Raw genomic sequence first — 17854 nt, 5'->3', positions numbered from 1 at the left:
GCATCCAGGCAGGGAAAAGCATCCAGGCTGCTTTCATCCAGCCTGTTGGGAAAAGCTGCTTGAGCAGCCTTGTTTACCAACACGAGCAGGCTGCAGGAGAGCTGTGTGGCAGCACACACCACAGGCAGGCTTTGTGCTTGATTTGGAGAAGGGGAAGGGGAGGAGGAAGCACTGGGAGGGATGGTGGTGTTTGCGGTGTGGGGCAGTCCCAGCTGTGCTCACCCTGTTTCTCACACCCACGGTGATCAGAGTGGCACCCAGGTGAGTAAAATAGCAAAATAGGTCATAAATTTAAAACTAGGTCAAGCAAAGAGCCACACTTCAGGTCTTGGACATGCACGGATGTCCCTGGATGGAAAGGGTTTCTCTGCAGGCTAAAGGGGGACCCATGACATCCACGCCTCCAGATCAGCTGCAGAATATTCCTAAAAGGGGAAAATCTCCCAGATTCCTGGTTCAAGCCCCAGCCCAGAGGGGAAGGTCCTCTCCCCTCTCATCACAAGAGCTCTGTGTGTGGAATGCCCCCTGCCCACACTCAGCCTGGCCACGGGCACCTTGCTAAGTCCTGCCAGACCCAGGAGCATTAACGAAGCCCAGGACCACTTAATTAATCGTTGTCCTACTTGCAAGAACAGTACACAGAGAAAATAATAATTGGAATTCATAAGCCCTTGGATACACGATGGTTAATGAGAGCCTCTAACTAAAGAGACCTGTAGGAAGATGCAGCTCTGTTTACAGCAGCCCTTTTCATTATGCTTTTCCCGTTTCAACTTCTCTCATTATTTCTGGAGGATGCAATGGGGAGCTCCTTCAGACATGCAAAAATGAAGCCAGACAGCACAGAGAGGGTCTGGAAGGTTTTTCTTTACAAGACTTGGTAATTCTGAAGGCAGACTAAAGGAAAGGTGTGTTAACATCTTTTTTTTTTTCTTTTTTTTTTTTTTTTTTACACTCTGCATTACCACTTCACCTTTAGCAAGAAGTTTTGCCCTTTGGGTTAGCTGACAGGTCCTATTTCAAGTGAAACCCCAGTGCAGGAGATGTCACTGATAGCAGGTCTCCCAGGTTTGGGTGCCACAAAAATCATGATGATCCCCAAAACTGAATGTCTGTACCCCCTGGTCCCACAGCAGCTCTCATGGGTTTTTTGTAGGGTCATGTAGAAGATATCTTTCCCGACACGTTTCTGGCCATCAGGACTGCAGAGGAACCATGAAAGCATTAATTGGATGCAAAAGGGGTCAAATGGTAGAAAATCATCCCCTTCATTGCTGTTTACCTCAGGCTTTTAAAGCAGTGCCTCACCTGGCTAATTTCTGCTCTTTAACCACCAGAAGGTGGAGATTGTTGGGGTGCCCCGTTCACCACCCCCTGTAACTCCAGCCTCTGCATTTCCCCTCCTCACTGATGGTCCTCACAGTGAAACCAAGCCATTCATTTGCAAAGCCATGAAAACGCAGAGGACATCCATGATTCCACCCTGGAAAGCTCTCCAGGTGGTTGAAGCCATGACATATTTCCTGCTCCCACCACCCTGGGCTGGGGACATTTTGACCCTGGCCACTGGCAGAAAGCCAAGCCATCCTATGGACTGCCATTTTTAAAATTATTATTTATTTTTTCTTAAATAAACATGTCATGTCTGAGAGCCTATAAATATCCAAGCAACTTATTGCAGATTTCCCACTCTCCATTTTTCTGCTCTCAGCACCAGGGCTCAGAGTTCAGCCCCAATCCAAGTTAATACACAGCAGCAGCTTTGCATGTCAATTAGAGGGAGAAGGTTGTTTTCTGGCTCGACCTCTGAGATCAAGTGCTAATGCACTACTGAAAAAGGCAGTGATCTATCATCCAAACCCCAGCCAGGACCACTTTTTTTCCTGGGAGAAGGGCTTGAAATAACTTATTCCACACCATCAGTCACCTCTTGGCCGTCCTCTCGGGGACATTCCCGGTGTTGCTCCAGGACCAGGAGCCTTCAGCCCCGGACACTGATTGACCACAACACTTTATTACTCATTTTATGGCAGCAGCTTGGTGCCCAGCTCGTGGAGCAAGACCCAGATGTGGAGGACAGCAGATCTCACACCCAGAAACTTTGTGGTTTGAGGATATTCCGTGGTTTGATGGTGGCATGACAAACACTCCTCCCTACCTAGAGGCTGCTGAAAAGGGCAGCAGTAACGGAAGGAAAAGTGACCTGGTCATGAATTTTGTCTGGGAGCAGTCAAAAAGCAATGTTTACAAGCCATTTCACTGACCTTGGTTGTGTGTTGGAGATCACAGTCTGAGCTGTTCTCCTGCACAGACCAAAGTGGGGACAGCACCCAAGGGGACCAGACATGAAGCTGTGACCCCAAAGGATGAGGAGACACAGGAAGAAAGAACTTCCAAAAGATAATCCTGGAGTGTGGCACAGCTCAGGATATTCTTTCAAAGGGAATATTTGAGGACAAAAATTAATTTTTTTTTTTAATTCCTCCATAAAGAATTTTGCTTTCATTCTCTTTCCCTCCTTTCCTTTTTTTTTTTTTTTTTCTTTAGAGGGAAGATTTTAGGCTGGGAACAGGTGAAGAGCTATAAAGTCTTCACCCCAGCACAGTCCCAACACAGAGAACTGATGGCAGCCTGTCCCTGTGGGCAGTGTGGGCTGGGAAGGATGCCAAGAGCCTGGGGAATATTTCCAAATACCTGCCAAGGAGCGCAGTCAACGCATCCCTGGGGAAAAACAACTCTGCTCATCAGAGATGCTCCCAGGAAAACAGCTCTGGGAGATGGTTTATGGGGCAGGAAGGACCTCTCTGGACAGGAGGGCCCCTCACAGCACACACAGCACTTTGTGCCTCTGCTTCCAGGAGCAAAGCACCATCCCAAGTGCCCTTCAGGGAGGCTCAGAGCCTTATTTGCTTTTTCCCCCAGCTGCATATTCATCTGCTTAGTTTGTAAATCCCTGGAGCCTCATTTGTCCAATTAGTGCTTGCTGAGTCTCTTGCTACTGGCAAATAATAGGCTCTTCCATGCACTATTGCATTACCCAAAAGAAAATCACTTGGCAGCTAAGAACCACTGAGGCACCTTAGTGCCACGAGGAGTTGGAGGGAGGAGAGGCAGCTCCTGCCCCTTAACTGGCCCCGACATAAGCCCTGAGTGGTCAGGAGGGCTCAGCCCCATCCCTTGCAAGCTGTGAGGTCATTTCAGTGCTGGGAATTGGGATTTGAGAAAAACCTGATCCACCCATTCCCAAAAGTTTTGCAGACAAACCGCTTTACCTTCTCACTCTTCTAAGGCTTCACTTTACAGGTGCAGCATCCCACAGCTCCTCAGTGGCATTCCTTGCTCTGCTCCCTGTTGCAGCTTGCTGCAATCCCCTCCAGCCAGACCTTTTGCAGCAGAATAAATCATCTGAGTGGGATAAAAAAGATTCCCAAGCATTTGAAGAATGAGGCCGTATTTTTAGCAGCAACAACCAAAAAAAAAAAAAAAAAAAAAAAAAAAAAAAAAAAAGAGCTTTTTTTCCTCCTCCTTTCTGCTGGTGCAGTTCATCACTCAGAGGGAAGGCTGTTGACACTTCCCACTAGACAAAGTTGCTCCAAGATCCATCCAACCTGGCCTTGGACACTTCCAGGGATCCAGGGGCAGCCACAGCTTCTCTGGGCACCTTCTGCCACGGCCTCACCACCCTCACAGCCAAGAATTCCTTCCTAAATACTCACCTAAATTTCTCCTCTTTTAGTTTAAAACAATTTCCCCTTGTCCTGTCACTAATGTGACAGCAGAGCATCCTGCTGGAGATAAGTCATTGATCTAGTGGGGAAAAAAAGGGACAAAAATTCAGCATCCAGAAAAAGGAGCAAAGAGGGCTATAACTGCTGGAATCACCCACACTGGGATGTAGAGCACACAGAGCCCAGGTTTTCTTTACTCCAGCCTGACATCCAGGTTAGACATATATATTCCTTGACAGAGGTTTGTGAGCAATTTGACCTGTGCTAATCCTTTACCCCCAGCTGGGAGAGAGCCTTGCACCAGAAATCAATCTGCCTTTCCTCCATTCCTTGTCTGAAATGTCCCAGTTCCTTAGGAAGATGCAAAAATGTCCCTCTCTGATTTATCATACAACTTTAATAAGTGCATTTTATAGCTCAGGTCGTATCCTTTCATGAGCCTCATTATTTTAGACTGGTTTTATAACAAGGAAAATGTGCCATTAAAGTGTCTTTCTCCAATGGACTCAAGTAGCCCTTCAGTTTAAGCCTCCCTCGTGGCTTGGAAAGCTGGAATTTTGTTTCTCAATGCTGAATAAGACACCAAGATGATGGCATGGGTGTCTAAAAGGTGTGTAAAGTAATTGTGGCTGCAGCTGGAGTCTATGGAGTGTGGCTGGATCATCACTCACCCTCCCAGGAGGGGTTTGGAAGTGCTGCTTATTTACAGCTTGCCAAATTCTGCCCCTGGGGAAGGCTCTGTGCCCACAGCTCTGTTCTTCCCTTGGCTCAATGTTGGCTTTACAGAGGGGTAAAGGAGAGCAGAACTGAGCTGGGATCTGCTGCAAAACTCTCCATCCACAGGCCAGGCTGGTATTGAGAGAATTTAAATCCCCATCAGATTTCAGTGGGCATTGGGTCAGACCTTTAATTGTTATCCAGCTAAAACCAACATTAGAACTGGAAATAGGCCAAACCCAGAGATATTTGCCCAGATTTTAGAACAAGCTTAGTCTGAACCCAGTTACTAAAACCTGAAGTTAATTAAAGCAGAGATAGATCTGAGTGTAAACTCTGGAGCAAACTCACCTGGATTTTAGGGACAGCTTGCAGATATAAGTTAGGCCCACCTTTGCTAGACAAAACCAAATTCAAACCATCCTCCCTTGGCCTTTGCAGAGGGCCAATGAATTCCATTTCCCTGCCTTGCTCCACTAGCCATCCCTCTCCAAACAGACCAAATACCCCAGGCTGAAAGCAAGACCAGACTGAAATTCCCTTTCTCACAGATCCAGGGGAGAAACTGGCACAGATATCCAGGCTCTGCCTTCCACCTTCACTGATTTCTGCTGAAATCTCTCACCCTCCGTTCTCTACCTGCGTGGCCACTCTTTGTGCTCTCCAGGTGAGTTCAGCAGGCTCTACCCCTCACTTTAGTCTGTGTTTAGATCTGGGCTTGCACATCTAGGGGTTCTCATTAAAGGAGGACTTGGATTTGGGGCAGCAAAGTTTGGAAAGTTTGGGAATGACCAGGGCAAGGGGTCAGCCTGAGCACTGCTCAGCACTGATGGAGGAAAATGTGATATATGGCCATGCAGTGGGCACCCTGGAATGATACAGGGGAGCAAACAGGAGCAACCCCTGGCCCCAGGGAAGGAAAACAGAGCTGGGTCGTGGCTGCAGTGACAGGAGCTGGTGCTGGAGCTGGTTTTGCAGATTCTGGGTGAAACATCATCCTTGATCTGACACAGATAAAGCTGTCAGAGACAGCCACTCACCTGTGTTTAAAAGATGCTGCCTGTGACAACTGGTGCTCAAAGGTCCTTGCTGCACAGCAGGATTAAGACAACCTTTCCCAGGCAGTGGGAAATGCCCCATTATTGCTTTAGCAGACAGAAGGAGATACTATATTTATTCCTATAGCCACATAGCAGAGAAAACAGGCCAAAAATTTCCCATATGAACTAAAAGGGTATCGAGACACTCACTCCCAAATCCTCTCTCTTCAGCAAAACCTGAGACATCTGCTGCTGAGCTGCACACTCAGCACCACAGAGAAATTATTCCTTCTGAGCCCAAAGAGGAACTGAGGGAGCCACAGCTCCGTCAGAGTCTTTTTTTCTCTGTTTTGCAAATATTTGCCGTGGGGCAACACCATAACTTTTGTCTTGCCTGCAGAGCAGTGTCTGGTGTGTGTGCAAGGCCATGGTGTTAATCTGGGGGATACAGAAGAGCTCAGTGAGTGACTGCACAGGTAAAATTGTCCAGGATGTGCTGCTCCAGCTCACAAATCAGGCACTGAATCCTGGCACGAACCCCCAGCATGCAAAACTCCTGAGAGCTGCCACTCTCCCTCTGGAGACCTTCTGCCAGCTCAGGTTTTCATCAGGTGGGTTCCTCGCTCTTGTCTCTGCAGCCATGGGTGCCACCAGCTCTGTTCTGGCAGCAGAAAGGAGGAGAGGGTGACTCCACCTGCATCAGATCCAGTTGTGGATTGATGTCATGAGCCCCCAGCGTATTCCAGACATGGATCCCAAATTGTCGAGATCCAAGGCCCCAAGAACCCCAAGAATCCCTGCCCAGGTGATCCTTAAGGTCCCTTCCAACCCAAACTGTTGGAGCCCTGGTTGCTGAGAATTTCAGACTTTCTGTGCTGTCAGGCACTGACCCCCAAGAGAACACTGCATTTGACCTGAGGCTGTGGAGAAGCTTCCAAAATGGAATGACAGAACTGGGATTGTGGGTGTGGAGTTTGAATAGAAGTGAGTGATGTCACAGGGTGGAAAACTTAGAGTTTAAGGTTTTAGAATATAGTAATATATATAAAGCAAGATGGAGGTTTTAGGGCAGATGCTGGTCCTTCTTCTTCACTTTCTTCTCCATGGGTTTGCGTGGTTTTGTGTAATTGGATAAAAAAATCCCCATTGCAGACATGGGTGGTTGGTTATTGGGTTAAAAGTGAAAATAATTGAGGTGTCATTTCTTAATTGGACAGTTTACCCTTAAAAGGCCTCGTAGAGAGAGAGATGGGGCTCCATTTTTAGTTTGTTGGAGTGAAGTGCTGCAGAACTCAGGGTTTGTGAGACTGTGACAGAGATGAGAACTAACAAACATCTGAGTCCCAACAAGAAATACTCTCTGGCCATTTAATCCTGACCTTGGCAGAAAAGAAGATAAAACTCAACACCAAATTCTGAGATCCCTTGTTAGACCCTGGTTTAGGCACCGAAGCCTTGGGAAACCAACTGCTCCATGACACCACGAGCTCCCAGCCTGGAGGTTTCAGCACTGTGAGCTGCCAGGAGGATGAGCTGAAGCCACCATTCCTGGCTGGATCAGATCCTGGCTCCATGGCAGAGGCTGGATGCTGTGCTTTCATGCCAAGGTGCCACACTCTCCCTCCACAAACAGCCCTACCCCTCCACACCTGAAAAATCAGAGCTCTCCTTTCCTTCCCGGGAATGTTCAGGTCTGCAAAGTGCCCTCAATCCAAAATATCAACCACAAGAAGCTGGGGAAAGACCCAGGCAGGGTCTGCTGCCATCACAGACCCTTTGGCAGGGTTGGCCCAGCCCCACTGAGCACCAGCACATCCCCCACCCGTGGCAGACTGCTTCAAGGAATAACAAAAATCCCCCAGTTTGTGCAAAGAACAGAGACAGCCTGTTCCTCAGGCCGCATTAAAACGCTGAGCTTAGTGTTGCAACAGGTTTTTCAAACATTTCTGGCTCTGGTAAAACATTTTAATAACCCTGATAATGTTTATCATGTGGTTAGGGGTGCTCGGGCTGGAATAAGCCATAATTCCAGCTGGCAGAAATCCCAGGAGCCAAACAGCTCCTGGCTCTGGGCTGTGAGGTGATGGCCCTCACTCACACCCTCCCCAGGCTGGCCCCAGGGGTGGGAAGCAGCACGAAGCCCTTGGGGAAAAGATTTTTAATGGCCTCGGTGACTTAGGCACGTAATGCCACACAAAGCCAAGGAGGCTTAGGGCCAGATGTTCCATTCTAATTCCAGCACGTGTTCCCACGTGGGTTTAAGCAGAGCCCCAAGGAATTACACGGCAGAAAAAGGTGCAACAGCTCCTGGAGCATCACCTGGAGAAGGGACTGAGGGAGATGGAGAGAAGGTGTTGTGTTCAGAGAAGCCATCACAGCCCTGGGTTCCACCACCCCACTCACCAAGCCCCTGCTTCAGACCCTGAGGACCTCTCAGCACCTTGGAAAAAAAGCCTTATATTAATAAATTCCTTATGAAGAAGGTGATTTCAGCTCCCTAGGGGATGTCACTCCTGTATGGTGCCTGTTGGAATGGTGGGAAACAGGGCTTTAGGTAAACAGGATATTCCCTGCAGGGAAAATTCACATCCCCCAGCAAGCAGGAAAGAGGTGGATTCCTGGAGCAGGGTATTTTCCACTCGCTGGTAGAAATAGGTGGACAGAGCCCCAGCTGTGCTTTTCCTGTTATGTGAGCAAAGTTTTAGGTGGGTTACTCATTTCTTTTTTTCTTTTTCCATCTATCTCGGACATTCCGGATTTGTTTTGTTGATTTAGTTGAACATCTGACTGTGCTGCACCAATTAATTGGGGTTTTCACCCTGGCTTCAGGATATGTGATGTTGTTATGTCTGCTTGCACACGTGCATTGGCCCAGGGTGATTTTTTACACTGCTTGAAAAGTGTAAAAATGGTTGGAAAGGATTCCCATCAAAAATATCAGAATAGGCCCACTTGGTGGAGGAAATACCAGTGAGGGGCTGGAGCAGTTGAACTAATGGATTCTTTGCTTCTTTTCTGCCAAGGTCAGGATTAAATGGCCAGAGAGTATTTCTTGTTGGGACTCAGATGTTTGTTAGTTCTCATCTCTGTCACAGTCTCACAAACCCTGAGTTCTACAGCACTTCGCTCCAACAAACTAAAAATGGAGCCCCATCTCTCTCTCTACAAGGCCTTTTAAGGATAAACTGTCCAATTAAGAAATGGCACCTCAATTATTTTCACTTTTAACCCAACCACCAACCACCCATGGCTGCAATGTGGACTTTTTTTATCCAATTACACAAAACCACCCAAACCCACGGAGAAGAAGGTGAAGAAGAAGGAGCAGCATCTGCCCTAAAACCTCCATCTTGCTTTATATATATTACTGTATTCTAAAACCTTAAACTCTGAGTTTTCCACCATGTTGTATTACACACTTCTATTCAGACTCCACAACCACAATCCCAGTTCTGTCAGTCAATTTTGGAAGCTTCTCCAAAGCCTCAGGTCAAATGCAGTGTTCTCTTGGGGGCCAGAGTCTGTCAGCACAGAAAGTCTGAAATTCTCAGCAACCAGGGTTGCAACGTCGAACCACACTGCACTGCCCAGCAGCCTGTGCAGGAGCTGTGGAGCTGGGAGGCCTCAGTAGAAGGTGCTTCTCAGGGCATGTTCACTCTCCAAGGATTCAGTAGTTGAAGGCTGCCCTGGGGGACCCAAATCCCTCGGGAAGGAGACTGACAGCTGATAAAATAGTCCAGCTTAGAACTGCACCAGAAATTGCGACCTGTGCAGTAACAGCTGCTTCCACCAGCTGGTCACTGCTCACTTTGCCCATTTACCTTGACTGCTGATATCCAGCTTAACTTCCTAAAAATAAAGACAAAGAACAATGCTGCAACACAGAGGCACCATTCACGCTTCCCCTGCAAAGACAAACGGTGACTGACCTTCTCGGGGGAGCCCACTCACCCGGGATGGGGCCCTCTGCCACGGATTCCATCTGGCTGCATCTGAAAGAACGTTAGGACAAAAGTCAGAGCACTGCAGGATAACCTAACAGCTCCAGACACCTTGTGTCCACCTACAAACCTCATCTAGTGTAGTAAGATGCAGGCGAACCCAATGGGAAGAATGTTGATGTTTGACTCCAGTTCAGAAGGCTGAATGATTTCTTTATTACAACTATGCTAAAATACATTAATATACCATATAAAGGAAAATACTAAAGACTACATGTTACTTTCTCTAACTACCATATCTAACTGATGCAACTAGTGACCCTCTGCTGAGAGTGCAGCCACAGGTGGGTTGGATTGGCCATCAGGCTCAAACAATCCTCACCAGAATCCAGTCAAGCAATCACCCCAGGTAAACAATTCTCCAAAAACATTCCACATGAGAAAAACAAGGAGCAGAAATAGAAATTGTTTTCTCTTTCTTTCTCTCTGTGCACCTCTATGAAAAATCCCGAGAGAGAGAGAAATGTGCTTGCCGCAATCTAGAGTCCAACTACACCCTACATGACAAATTTCAAGTCCCCGGGACTTGTCCTGTTATACCTGCACCAGGCTGTGCAGCAGGGAGGAGCAGCTCCAGGCCAAATACACAGACACCACCGGTGACACAGGACATGACAAACGGGGGGACACAACACGGGGAGAAAGCTCTCGGCGAGAAGAACGCCAGCAAGGACTGAGAGAATGCAGAAAGAGCTGGCAGAGGCGAGACCAGCGGCGAGGCGATGGGGCTGAGAGAACCCTGCAAGAACACAATGCTAACCGAATGACTTATTCCAAGCACCGCAAAGGTGGATGCCCCAGAATCCTACTGTCAGAATCTTCCACCCAGCTTCACATCTGTACAAGTCCTAGTCTGTTATCATGGGTCACTGCAGTGCACAGCTGTCGAGAACAGCTCAGAACAAGTCCTTAAAAGACATCTGACTTCCACACAGACATGGGATTGCGATGCCTATCCGAGCTCCCGAGTCAAAGGTTCGATGGAATCGGCACTGGGCCGAGGAACGCAGGGATCGGCGATGCAAAGATGGACACCTGGGCTTCTCATACGCCCCTCCAAGGGCTAAGGCAAAAGACATGTGACACCAGAGGCCCAAAAGACACAGGATGCACGATGGACAAGTGACACGACGTGCAGCGGTCACGCTCAGCCCTGTTCTTCGACGTCATCGTCAAATTCGTTGTTGTCATCATCGTTGTCATCATCGTCAAATTCTTCGATGTCATCAATGCCATCGTCAAGTTCTTCGACGTCGTGGAGTTTGACGTCATTGTCTTTGAGCTCTTCGACGTCATCATCAACGTCGAATCCTTCAATGTCGTCTTCGACACTGAGTTCTTTGTCGTCATTAACGTCGTGTTCTGCGACAGCGGCGTTGTCGTCGACGCTGAGTTCTTCAACATCGTCGAGTGCAACATCGTCGTTGTCGAGTTCTTCGACATCAGCGTTAACATCATTGTTGTCGACTTCATCAAAAAATTTAATTTTCAGTTTGTAGAATCACAGAATCATAAAATGGTTGGAAGGAGCCTCAAAGCCTGTTTCGTTCCACGGGCAGGGACACCTTCCACTGTCCCAGACTGCTCCAAGCCCTGTCCAGCCTGGCCTTGGGCACTTCCAAGGATCCAGGGGCAGCCACAGCTTCTCTGGGCACCCTGTGCCAGGGCTTCACCACCCTCCCAGCCAGAAATCCCTTCCCAATCTCCCATCCATCCCTGCCCTCTGGCAGTGGGAGCCATTCCCTGTGTTCTGTCCCTCCATCCCTTATCCCCAGTCCCTCTCCAGCTCTCCTGGAGCCCCTTTAGGCCCTGGAAGGGGCTCTGTCATTCCATTTTGGAGCTCTCCCTGGAGCCTTCTGTTCTTCAGGCTGAACAACCCAAGAGGTGCCTGAGCCCTGCAGGGGGGAATTACAGGGCTGAGGGCAGAAGGATGCAATATTTGCTGTCCTGTTTAGCCATGTGTGTGCACTTGGATTGGCCTCCTCAGGAGCAGCACACACTGGAGCCTGGGCTAAGCCACTGACTCCTTTTCTTTTTTTTTTCTTTTTTTTTTTTTTTTTTTCCTTTTTTTTTTTTTTTTTTTTTTTTTTTGTCTGCTATAAAAGCAGGAACATTCCATGATGGATTGTAGGACTTAAACAAGCACATGGACCCTATGGAGGGAATAAATTCAGTGGGAAGGTTGAGTACCAGGAGTCAGAGCACTGACTGACATGAAATTGGCTTTGGTGGAACCGTGCTGATTTATTGCTGCTGAAAATCTGAGCCAAGGTGGGAAGGAGCAGCCGGCAGAGAGGCATGGACAGACTTCCCTGCTGGAGGCTGGTGCAGCTTTGGACCATGGGCCCAGCATGGCATCTTTGTCTCCAGGGGTTTTCAGGGCTCATTTAGTCAACAGGAACCAGGAAAATCCCATTTCACAGAGCAGGGGATCACAGATCCCCTTCCAGCACTGCTGTGATTCCTGATCTGGGGTGTGTGGTTTGCTCCTGAAGGACACAAGTGTCACTTTTTCCCTGCTGGCTTGTCCCCAGCTGTCCCAGGATGGTGGGGGGACACCCAGCACGTTGGCACATGTCACACCAAACCATGTCAGCTGTCCCCTTGCCAAGGCAGAGCCCCCTGTGGTCCTTCAGCCACCCCTCCTGTGACCACTGACCCCTGCATCTGCTGCCACACCAATTATCATCAGTAACAAACCCTGCAAGGAGCAGAGGGGTGGCCAAAACACACCAAGGGACTTCCACCCCACTTTCAGGGGTGCTGTGGTCTGGGCAGTGAAAAGCCCAGCACAGCCAGGGTCTGCAGGCACTCTGCAGCTGGGCAACAGCTCCAGGCAAGCTCATGCCTCTGGCTCTGAAGGTTTTTGGGAGGCTCAGCTCCTCAGCCAGTGCCCAAGGCTGCAATAGGGAAAGGAATCCGAAGGAGGATTGGATTTCACTGGGATCTGAGCCCTTTCCCCTCAGGGCCCTTTCCAAACCCCCGACCAGCAGAAGCAAACAGCATTTATCAGGAGCAGCACCTCCCACAGACCGGGGCTGGCACCTCAAACCACTGCTGCCAGGGCAGCCAGCTCCAAGGGACACCTTTCCCCCACGGCTCCAGGCACCCACAGCCCTGCTGCTGCTGATTACCCTCGATACTAACGCTGTCAGGAGCTCCTAATCCTGTCATTAGGAGCAAAAGGAGGAGATGGATAGGTGGCAGGGGGAAGAGTGGGAAGCACGAGCTGCTCCGGGTCAGCGGGTGGGCTGGAGGACACGTGCAACAAGAGACCTCCATGAGCATCATTAATCTGGAGCCTCTAATTGGGAGTTTGGAAGGAGCCTTTTCCATCTGTCTTCAGAGAAGGAGGGCCAGAGCTGCCTGGAGGAGGGTGGCCACCGGCCCCTGCGAGGCTGGCTCGTGGAATGAGTTCCATCTTCCCTCTCTGCAAGCAGCCTCCTGGAGCAGGGACACGCCAACCTGCTCCTGGCCCTCGTGTGCTGGCTCAGCCCTGCAGCCCCGGGGGAGGATGAATTTCCATGGCTGCTTTCAAGTCGTGCTGCTGGTTATTGCTTACCACTGTATCAGCCATCAAAGTTCCCATGAAAACACTCAATAGGACACAAATTGCAAATTAGGCTTTAATTAGAAGCTGGCATCTGCTTTCTGACCAAGAAATACAATGAAGACGTCTATATGTTGCTATGGCAGTCCAGAAACATAGATTTCTGTTTCAGGACCCTTTGAAGACAAATTTACTCAGCACTATGAACTTGTATGCCAAAGTGATTAACACTTTAATGCTAATATCAAGCTGGACCAGTTACACACATTTTATTCATTAGAAGGCATCGTTTTTCAACTGTGTCTTATCAGTATGCAAATGAGATTTTGACTCAGTCATTGTCTGCTCCCAAAAGCGCAGCCAAAGTGAATTCAATTAATGCGATTTACATCCCAATGTGACACGCGAGGCTGTGCCGGGCGTGATAAGGGAGCCAGATGGGAGCTGGGCTCCCGGCACAGCCCAGCCATCATCCTCCTCCTCTTCCTCCCCCTCCCGGCTCCCCGGCTCGGCTGGGCAGCCCCGCAACAAAGACACGCAGCCAGCTCCAACCCCAAACCTGGTTTTCTCCCCTCCCTGGATGCTCCTGCTGGTAGGGGACACCTCGTGGAGCCACTGAAATGTTTAAAAACACGGGAACGCCTCCACTGCCAGCCCAGGCTCGCTCAGGGTAACTGAGGACAAACTCCAGCCTTTCTTCTTCGCTCGCTGGAGCCTTACAGATGTGCAAAACAGCTGGTTAAGCAGCTTCCACTGCCAGGGCAGAGCCTCAGAGATCCTGGCTTTCCCCTGAACAATCTCTCTGGCTTTTTCCCCGATCTGGGCCACACTCCTGATCCTCCTTATGCCTGGAGGACGCTTGCTCGCAGTGCTGGCCCTGCCCCAGCCCCAGATTTCGGTGCGAACAGCGGGGGCAGAATTGATGTGCGAGGCTGGGGCACTGCTGAGCTGGAACAAAGGCGAGCAGGACCCTCATTGTCCCCTCATTGTCACACGGAACAGCATCTCTCGTCTCAGAGCACGGGATTCTTCCATGGCCCCCACGACTCTTTGACACGTGTTTGGCCAGAGCTTCTGGTGGGAATCCTTTCCAACCATTTTTACACTTTTCAAGCAGTGTAAAAACCACCCTGGGCCAATGCTCGTGTGCAAGGAGACATAACAACATCACAAATCCTGAAGCCAGGGTGAAAACCCCAAAAAATTGGTGTGCCACAGTCAGATCTTTGCCTAAATCAACAAAATAAACCCGGAATATCCGAGATAAATGGAAAAAGGAAAGGCAGCCCCCTCCTGGAAATGGCCTTATGGGCATTTTGCCAGCACCTGGTCAAAACCAGAATATGTTGGGGTCTGAGAGTCATCCCAAAACCCCTAAAATGAGGCTCTGTGCCTGCTCTTAAAAACAGGAACTTGCCCAAAATGTTGTTGATATACATAGTAGGTGCAAGAACACACACACAAGAGCCTGGGAGTTAAAAAAAGAACCTTTTCCTGAAGTGACTGAGCTTCACCTGGGAAATCAGCGGGTGTTTCTGCCCTTGCTTGTGCCAGGACACTGCCCAGGCACTGTGTGGATGCTCCTTGGCTGGAGGTTTGGAGGGCTGGCTGCGAGGCTGAAAGCCACCAATGCCAGGCCAATTTGTCCACAGGGCAATACATTTTCTGCTGAAGGGATGAGCCCGTGCTAAGATTCCCAAAGCAGGCAGCATTTATTGCTTTATTTACCTGATGCTGCCTGCATCCAGGTAAACCTCTGAAGTCTCTGCCAGTCCCAATGTTTGCCCAGCCCAGGTGGATGCCCTGTTTGAGCACAGGGTGGGTCTGTGGCAAGCACATTTCTCTCTCTCTCTCTCAGGATTTTTTATTGAGGTGCACAGAGAGAAATGTGCTTACCGCATGGGTCCACAAGGTGAATGCCACACGTGGCTCCGAGCAGCACCGAGCCCTGGCACAGCTGGGAAGCAGCAGTGGAGCAGAGCCCACACAGCCACGAGAGTTAATTAATCCAGGGAGCGTGCGGCAGCGAGCTGGCTTTGTCCCCGCTGTCCCCGAGCTCACCCTGCCCACCGTGCCCTCCATCCCTCGGGGGTCCCCGCCCTCTCCTGCCCCTCCTCTTCCACTCCCCGAAATGCCTCTCGTTTTCTGTGGTGGCACAGCTCATTTTCACGGTTGCACCATGCAAGGTGGGAAAGCTTTCCCAGGCACATCCCTGTCCTGCTTGCTCCCCTTCACCTCCCACCCAGGCACGGATTTTCATCCCCCTCCCTCCCAATATTCCCGGGCCCATTTCCACCTCCTGCATCCCCAGCCCCACCCCTGTCTGACCATTTTCCCCACGGCAATCTCCCCATCCCGGCTCCATTTGGGTTTCCAGGCATGGGTTTGGCCGGGCAGACCCCTTGTGCTGAGAAGCACCAATAAATAAATCATTGCGTGCCCCCTTTCAGCCAGCCAGCACTTTGTTATCCCTGAGCACAGTTAACCTTTTTTTTTCCACAAACGAAACATTCCAGGACAATTATTCACCTTGGCAGAGGGACTGTGGAGGAAAGCAAAGAGGAAAAGACATTTCTGGAGAGGCAAATTCTGCCTGGGGAGCTGGATCGGTCCTGTGACCCCCAAACACAAAGTCACTTGTTGCTCAAAATCTTCCCTTTTTAGGGTTCAAAGGACAGGCAATAATTACGGCTTGGCGTTGATGAAGTTGCTTTGAGGCCAGGCAGAATCGCCTGTTTATTGATGCAAATTCACTGTAACCAGCTTAGGCACGTTATCCAGCGCCGGGACCTGGGGGAGATCCCGGCTGCCGGGGGGAGATTAGGGCAGGGAAACTCAGGGCCGGGTATCAGCACAGGCAGTTAAGGTGCTTCCAAATATCCCGATTAATTCCCAGATTGGCCTGGCATTAGGATAATAGAAGAGGCCCTTGTTGTCTGAGTGCTCGTGAGTGTTCATGATGGGCAAAGTCCCCAGGGGAAAACAGCGTCCCATTGATCAGCCCGGCCCCAATCAATACCGGCTTTGACTACGTGGAAATGCTCATTTTTCTGTTACCTGCAGCTAATGGTGAGAGTGTCCAGGTGGCTGAAATAAATCCTGGGGGATGTTAACAACCCCCTCCCGGAGCTCTCATTTCTCTCTCCCGCGGGGCTGCAGGTTGCAGACACCGAGCCCTGGTGGCTTGTGCTGCCTGGGAAGGGGCAACCACAAGCCAATGCTTGCCAGAGCTCACAGGGGCAGGAAGCAAAGCAGCTCCCAGAGTTTGTTTTAGGGGAATTTGGGCACCCAGAGCCAACGACCCTTACCCAAGCATCCTCCCTGCTGAAGGGAGACCTCAGAGCCTCTCCCAGTGCCTAAAGTGGTCCAGGAGAGCTGGAGAGGGACTGGGGACAAGGGATGGAGGGACAGGGCACAGGGAATGGCTTCCACTGCCAGAGGTCCGGGGTGGATGGGATATTGGGAAGGAATTCCTGGCTGGGAGGGTGGTGAAGCCCTGGCACAGGTGCCCAGAGAAGCTGTGGCTGCCCCTGGATCCCTGGAAGTGTCCAAGGCCAGGTTGGACAGGGCTTGGAGCACCCTGTAATGGTGGAAGGTGTCCCTGTCCATGGCAGGGGTTGGAACAAGATGGTCTTTAAGGTCCCTTCCAACCCAAACCATTCTGGGATTCTGTGATTTTAAGACCAAAGGAAGTTTCTTCAGCTGCAGAGGCCAGAGTTCAGTGTCGATTTTCAGTCACTGGAGGGTAAATCCACAGTGACTGAAGCACACACCATCCCTCATGAGCAGCACCCTTGCAGGTGATGACAGAGTTTGGCATCACTGATGCAGGAAGAAGGAGCTGGAGGAGCTGCACAAGGCTTGGGGGATGGAGGGAAGAGAGAACAGGCTGGGAACCCCATGAATCTCATTAAAGCTTATACCTGGTACCACAAAAAGCCATCAAAAAAGAGATTTAAGTGCATTTAGCTCAAGACTGGGGTGTTCCCAGAGCTCGTGGTGAGCCTGTTCACCAGGAAAAACCCACATTCCTACAGAACAGATGAGCAGAACTCACTCTTGCATGGCAGGAGAGGCAGCCCAAGGTGGTGATTTGTAGCTTCAGGAAAATGGGGTACCATTGGAAACGTGTTCTTTTTCCATTTGTTATTTTCCTATTTAACGAGGCTGTCCCAGGGGCACAAATATCAACTTCCTTTTCCTTATCAGCTGCAGGGGGGGGGGGGGGGGAATACCAGGCTGCTGACCCCAGTTAACTCCTTCCCACAGCAGGGTGCTCCATGGATGTCACTGCATCCCCTCCAGGTCAGTGGGTTACAGCTCTTCCCAAGGATATCTGTTTCAACCCAAAAAAAAAAAAAAAAAACCAAAAAATAAACAAACATCCCGCAGTGCCACAAAACAACACTGGAGGGGAAAAGGGGGTTTGTTTTCAGCTGAGCCTGTTAAAAATATTGGGTACCATGAAAGTGAGAGCCTCGTGTTTCCAGGAGCAGCTTTGTGGCCTGTCACTGTTGGACACGAAATGAGCACACAGAAGCTTGGTAAGTTCAAAAGAGGAAAAGAGCCAATTTTATTTCTGACCTCGCAATATATAGAATTCCAAAAGTGACAGTGGATTGGAGGGTGAAATCGCCACCTCTCCAACCACACTGGTCAAACCAACAGTTCATCAATTCTCTCCTCCCACAAAGAAGAAAGCAAAACACTCATTATTTACATTAACAGTGTGTGAGAACTCCAGTAGAAATATGTAAACATCAGAAGGCATAGAAAACTTTTAAGAGAACTTTAAAACTTTCAAAATAACTATAAAAG

This window comes from Vidua macroura, chromosome 6, assembly GCF_024509145.1.
Source record: "Vidua macroura isolate BioBank_ID:100142 chromosome 6, ASM2450914v1, whole genome shotgun sequence".
NCBI classification, from domain to species: Eukaryota; Metazoa; Chordata; class Aves; order Passeriformes; family Viduidae; genus Vidua; species Vidua macroura.
This window is presented reverse-complemented; position numbering follows the sequence as displayed.